Source organism: Amblyomma maculatum, chromosome 10 (genome assembly GCF_055883805.1).
Source record: "Amblyomma maculatum isolate TAMU_Amacu chromosome 10, ASM5588380v1, whole genome shotgun sequence".
Taxonomy (NCBI): Eukaryota; Metazoa; Arthropoda; class Arachnida; order Ixodida; family Ixodidae; genus Amblyomma; species Amblyomma maculatum.
Window position 1 is genome coordinate 71943871 of NC_139353.1, and position 7077 is coordinate 71950947.

General features: G+C 48.2%; 1 long non-coding RNA gene across 1 annotated transcript; it reads left to right on the top strand.

The window, feature by feature from the left end:
- Positions 1-1232: 1232 nt before the first annotated feature.
- LOC146176769 (uncharacterized) lies at positions 1233-2767 on the top strand. The gene is made up of 2 exons (XR_014701561.1): positions 1233-1592; positions 1836-2767. It is a non-coding gene; the product is annotated as an uncharacterized LOC146176769 (long non-coding RNA).
- Positions 2768-7077: the final 4310 nt, after the last annotated feature.

The window sequence follows — 7077 nt, forward strand, 5'->3', positions numbered from 1 at the left end:
GTCAGTCCGCTACTTTATCCTTTTCTCCATTTTCCTACTTTCCATGTTCGCCTCAGATAGGTTGGACACTGCTCTGGGGCTGTGCGGCCACAAAATTGCAGCCACGAAATGCAGATGCAAAAGTCTGTGGTGTATCTATTTGCATGCTCATGTATGCAGTGCAGTAAGAGCAAATATATACCGGGTGTCCCAGCTAACTTGAACCAAGGGGTACAAAATAATATATTTGAGGTAGGCCAGTGAAATCAATTGCATACAACTGCCAGCCTGTTTGCGCACTACAGGCAATTTTTTGTTTTGCATTTACTTAATTAGCTAATTATGTTAATTTTTCTAATTTATTAAATATCTACTTTAGACCAAACATGTGAATTGGAAAGTTGTAGAGCACCTTCAGAAACCCCCATTCCATTAACTGCGATAAAGAAAATCTCACGTGTATCTTTTTTTCCGGGCTCAGAAGAAAGCCCGCGAAATACAAATAATACCACGTGACTAGCGCATTTGTGCGCCGCGATTGTGGTGCTCTCAGTCGTGGTTTCAAATATGTTACATGAATACCGCGTCGTTTCTCGAAGTGACGATTCAGTGAGGAAATAACTGCAGAAATTTGCACGAGAAAGGTGTGCTTAATGGACGAGCCGCGCGGGCAAACGCTTTGAATTGTACGAGCTTTCTTTGTGCACTCGTCACGTCGACAGTGCGCCACCGCAGCCACCGTGCGTCAGACGGATGGAATCGCGAATGGCAGCGGTCGGCATGGTCTTGTTGTGTTGGTTTTTTTTCGGCGCATAAGCAACTCAGGCTATTATGATGCAGGTAATGCATGAAAACGCTGCAGGGCTGTTCGCTGTGTTCGCTTGACCATTGCCAAACGTCGACCGATGTTGGGGGCTTCTTTCAAACCTTTGCTTGGTTTGAAAGAAGCGCCAATAGGGATCCTCGGGATGATTACGTGGAAGTTGATTTTTCTTTTGTAGTGTGGTGTCCAGAATATTGCAGGTAATCAGTGACTCTAAAATGCAATTTTCGGCGCTAGCTGGAAGCTTCGCTGAGAAAGTAGTCACATAAGCAAAATAAGAGAAAAAAATTCACAAAACAAAGCTTTCAAAATTCCTTTAAAATCCAAAAGATTTGCGAGTGACGATTGTACAGTGCAGCGCTAACTGCATAAAAGTTCTCTTGATGCAGTTCTTGGCAGTTCCTCTGTTTATTCACTTGCATTTCGGCACCTGAAGAGGGCGCTAAAAAATTTACAAATTTTTGGTGGCATCTTCTAACCTAGCTAGCGCATCATCATGAGCTAGCTTAGCCAGCACTAGCCGCAGTGGCAGAATCGTTGCCAAGGCATAGGGCAAGGTAGATTGAAAGGCATAGTCAGGCTTGTAAAAATATGCACGTGCTGCATTTATGACGGCTCGTGGACGCGTGCATTCATTCGTTCGTTTGGTACGTGCTGCGTATAGACATCGACCGGTCGTGATTTTTAGTTACCCTTGTTACGCCACCCTACATTTACTAACTGCCCTGACAACTGAGTTGCAGCAGTCTCCCCCATGTGACATGACACGGCGCAGGCCGCAATCGGTAAGGTAAGGCACAGTAATGATGTAATGATGCAGGTAATGCTTGTCTTGTAAAATGCAAGCGTGCAGTGTTTTATTATCAGGTGCTCTTGTAGCAGGTTCGGCGCTGATGTCATGTTTGTTATGTGCCCACGACTCTCATTAGAGGGAATATACATTACGGAAGTGGACGGGAACAACGTATCGTGACATTCAGAATAGTAGTAAGGACAAGCACTCAACTGACGGCTGTATTGCTCTGTATTGCAGGCCGAGATGACCTACTTCCCTAAAGTCATGTCGCTTCGGTGGTGTGTGAGCCGGCGCGACTCCTCCGGTGCCGTCACGCTGCGCACGCTTGACGTGATCGCTGTTCTCAGACCGCGCGGAAACGTCGGGCGACTCTGATCTGGACTCGTCTTTGGCTTTACGGTAATGTGCAGTTTTTGCCTTGCTTTGCAGAAGCTTGTCTATTTTTTAGCGTTCTGATGTCACTTTTCCACAAGGAGCTCCGTCCAGACAGAACTGTTTTCGTAAACTCCTGCCAAAACAGTTTCTTACGGGACTACACTTTGGGTGAGTATGCGGTATGGATGAAAGAGATCTTTAGTCCATACCGCACAGCATTTGATATCCGATGTGACCCTCAAGGGACTAGGCGCAACCTCCCAGATTAACAAGTATATGAGTCGCCAATGATGTTGAATATAGCAGCATGACTTCTTGTCACATGATGACTCAGGTTGGGAGTACTGTAACATGGCTGCCCAAGATTCACACGCTCGTATGCAAATTAACACAGCAAGGCATGGAATATTCAAAATCATCAAAGCTGCAAGCCATACTGCGATCAGGCTAAAGCTATGAATGCAAGAATTGGTCAGTGGAAAAAACCAATCACCTAAGTGAACAGTTTCCGTTAACGTTACAGGCGATTGATGGCGGACATTCTAGACTTGCGTAACTTTTTCTTGCAGTTAAAGGAACTACTCATATCAGGCGACGTCACTTTTTTTCCCTTCTCAATCACCGAAACCACAAACCAAGAAATCATGCCTAGCACAGGCACACTCAGTCTTTTTTTTTTCGTGCAGTGTAGAGAAGTTGCAGAAATCTATAATGCAACATAGAAATAAGCAGCCAAAAGCAACATGAAATGCTGATTCAATTTTTTGAATTCGTTGCATGCGTCATGTAAATATTCCTTTCCTCTTCAGTCATTTTCCGCCTGCATGCAACTTGAATGCAAATAACGTATGAACAGTCAACTTTGCAGGCTTTCCTGTTCCCCTTACCTCAGTGATGCTCCATTGCTGCACCATTTCCAGCACATTGAGGGGAGACACTGTGGTTTGACGTTTTTTTTTTTTTTTTTCGTATTTCCTAAGTTACAAGTTCAAAAATTTCACAGCTGTATTTTTTTCTGCTGATGACAAATATGCAATTGGATTTTACCTAACTCATATAGATGTGAAAATATTTAATCTGTCATGTTGGATCACCTTGACCAAAATTAAGGGAGATTGCAATGTAAATACTGGCCTGTATTTTACATGTACCGTCTGTTGCAGAAGTTTGCGGCCCAACGCGCCGGGCAGAGGAGCAGTATCGCTCCCGAGAGGCGGCGCTGCGCCCGCCGGCGCTGCCTGGTTACGCAGCTATAAATAGTGAGGAGACTTGTTCTCTTTCCCTCATCCCGCAGCTGAGAGCAAAGATGTGCGATATCAACCGCGGGATGAGGAGAAGAGAACAAGCCTCCTCACTCTTTATAGCTACGTCACCAGGCAGCGCCGGCGGGCACAGCGCCGCCTCTCGGGAGCGATACTGCCCCTCAGCCCGGAGCGTTGGGCCGCAAACTTCTGCAACAGATGGTACATGCTCTAGAAGGACCAGGGAATGCAACCATAGCATAGGTGTAATTTTAGATCAATCTTCAGAACAGCCTTTAGAAATTTTCAGTTTGAAAATGCGATTTTCTTGACCCAGTAAATTGGTTGCAATTTATATTTATGCTCAAAAATAAGTAAATGTTTTAAGATGATTGCACAAAGACTCGTAAGCTTTCAAATGCTACAGTAACAATGCAAATCGGGCCATTAGATCTCAAGATATCGCGGGCAATGGTTGTCAGTGTGGAAAAAGGTCCATTTTGAGAAAACAAGAAAATAAGGTTGAGAACCTGCAACACCTTATAACAGCCAAAGACAACCATGTATCTGAAAGGTTTCATCTCTGGAATGCACCAGGCTTTTAGTCAGTCTTCTACAGCTGAGCACTTTCTTTTCATTCAGAAGCTTTCTGCTTCTGTACGATTTGCATCAGATGCTGCAAGCAGATGCCAACCCTTCTTGGCTGACCTTTCAATGACTGTATCGCTATGATTTGAGCTCAGCTGCTGCAAAATTGTTTTGGTAGCACATTCCTTGCCGGTGTTGAATCTCATGACTGCTTCAGCCACAGCAGACTGCAGTGAAAACAAGGAGGTATGCTTGGTCGTGGGCACTAGGGACCAAATGATGGAGTGAAGACTGTCTTTGGCAGCACTGCAGCAACTTCTTGTCGGAAAGGTGGATGAAAACTGGTTTCGGTGCAGCTGCGACATACTTCGGCAAGTTATAGTGGCGCTTTGGGAGTGGCTCATGTTTGGCCAAAGCCTGGTTGTGCTTGCACCAGGATTCCTGGCCTTGAGGGCAGGGACCATGGTGTCGCGAGTACGATTTTCGCTTGATACGCTGGGAACAAATATAGGCAAACACACAGATCGATGTTTTTGATGGAGCGCGCAGCGTGAGTCCGACAGGGGGGCGTGGTTTCTGCCTGGGCGACAACAACTGCATGGCGCTAGGGGGCTGCTCCGCTAGCTAAGGGAAGCGAGGGCTCGTCTGGCATGAAGCCAGTGCCACTGCACTCAGAGCGCTGAGGGAAGCGAGGATACAGCGAGGGCTCGTCTGGTGGTACACCAGTGCCGCAACGCCGAGGTCCGCGATGCCGGACCCGCTAAGCTACCCTAACTAAGCCGCGATCTATCGGAGCAGTGAGGGCTTCTGATAGCTATCAGTGCCACAACGCTCACTCCGATAGACCACGGCAAGCTGACGGAAGGGGAGGTGTTTACTCCTCTTCCCGGTAGCCCCGGGCCTCGACGAACTCCTTTGGCTCCCAGCTGCCCTTCCCTATCAAACCTGCTTTACTCTACGTGCGAGTTTCTTCCTCTTCATTCTTAATCCCTCCTCGAGGCCTCATGTAACTTAACTGTCCTCCTATATTGCGCTACATTCTTTGGTAGCTCAGGCTGAAACCTCTTTACTCTCCGAGGCTCTACTTGCCTCGTCATAACTGCCAGCCCTCATATTCCCTCATATTACATAATCGTTGTGCCCAGCAAACTCAGAGATAATGTAGTAATCTAAATTCAACGAATATAGTTAGAGCTGTGGCTCCACCTGTCGGACATCAGCGCAGGCTGCTTTCATAATTTTATTTTCAGTTATGGCTCATAGATGGCGCTGCTGCGCTACATTCCTTCCCGGTACACAACAATGGTGAGTGTCCTCACTCACAATCTCAATCAGTTAACTTATACAAAGTTATAATAAAAGAAAACACCGAATTTGCAATACTACATGCTGCACATGCGATGATCGTCCTTTGATGATGCATTGTCCAACGTTACTGCGAAACACTGTTCCAGTAGTTGTCACTGTCACTGCTCGCGATTCGCCGTAGGTGGCGTCACTGTAGGGAGAGGGCGGTAGTAGCCTCTCTCATTAGCTCACCTTCATGGCTCATGTAGTCTGCTGTCCACAAAAGTCAGTTTCCAGCTGTCTGGAAACACACTGCACTCGTAGAGTCTAGTTCACTTTAGCACACACGTACCCACATACTCCTTTGCGGAAGTACTTGTTTGTACACACGCACTGCGCACATGCGTTGAGTCCCGTAACGTGTTGTCCTGTAGGCTCCCTTAGTGTTGCAGGCACACTCACACACATACACGCACGCACTTCTTGCCTAATAGTACATAAAGTCGTCTCTTCGTGGAGGTAGTATACGTCGGCCGCTTCTTTCGCGTCTGGTTGGAACAGGGTTGTCCGGGACTGTGTCTGAAGTATCAAAGAACTCTTCGTCCGGGACCGTGTCCGATGCGTCGAAGAATTCTTCGTCGTTACTGATGCCGGATGGCTGCTCGTCGTCGGTGACCTCTAGGCGTGGCTCTGTTGCGTCTTCTGCTCCGACGGGGGTGTGTTCTTCTGAACCGACTTCTGGGTTACTATCCCGGTCTATATAGGGCTTTATCCTGTTAATGTTTACAATATCTCGACGTCCTCGGCGACTTTCTATTTCCCAGTCGTTTTCCGCGGTTTGTCTCACGAGGCGGAAGGGGCCGTGGTAAGGATGCAAAAATTTTGATGTGTGACCACGTTTGGATGTAGGCATACGCACGTAAACAAGATCACCAGGGGTTAGTGGCAGCGTGCGGCGTGTTTGATCGTACCGCAGCTTATTTGCCTCCTGTGACCTTCGCTCCCGCTCTAGTACCAGTTCCCTAGCGTCATTCCACCGGCGCATCGTCTCCTCGCTTGTCAGGCCCATGGCGCCCCCCGGGGCTGCCCCTATGGTCACGTCGATCGGCAATGTTGGCTCGTGTCCGTACAGCAAAAAGAATGGAGAGTATCCAGTCGTCTCATGCACGGATGAGTTGTATGCGAACGTCACGAAGGGAAGAAATTGATCCCAGTCGCGGTGATCGGACGAGACGTATTGGCTGATCATTCAGCGAGTGTCCGGTTAAAACGTTCGCAAAGGCCATTTGTCTGAGGGTGATACGCCGTCGTGCGCGTGTGGTTCGTTTGAGTGAGACGGAACAGCTCTTCGATCATGTCGGCCACAAAATGTTGCCCTCGGTCTGTGGTCACCTGTTCAGGTGCCCCATGCCGTAGAACCACTGCTTCCAAAAATGCTTTCGCGGCGCTTGCAGCTGTGGCTTCGGGGACGGCGACGGTTTCCGCCCACTTAGTCTGATAGTCGATCAGTACGAGTACATGTCGATTTCCCCTTGAGGACTGCGTCAGGGGACCCAGGAAATCCATTCCGAGCCACTGAAAAGGCCGCTGAAAAGGCCGCCGAACAGGCGGGACGGGCTGCAACAGGCCGGATGGCTTAGCTGGAGGGGTCTTGCGAGTTTGCCAGTCTGGACAGGAGCGGACGTACTTGGTTATGTCGGCAAACATTTTTGGCCAAAAATAGCGTAGGCTGATCTTGCTTAGTGTTCTCTTCATGCCCAGGTGCCCTGCTGTTATGTCGTCGTGACAGGACGCCAGAATCTCTCGGTGGAGTGGTTTAGGGACTACCAAGGCCAGTCTGTCTTCCTTGAAGCCTTTTGCTCTTCTGAACAGAACTTCCTCTTGTAAGCTGAAGGCTCGTGCTGTACGGCGGGTTTTTCTCTGGACAGTTTCACTCGGGTTCCTCAGGTGCTCAATGATAGGTCCGAAGAAGTGGTCTTCCCTCTGGA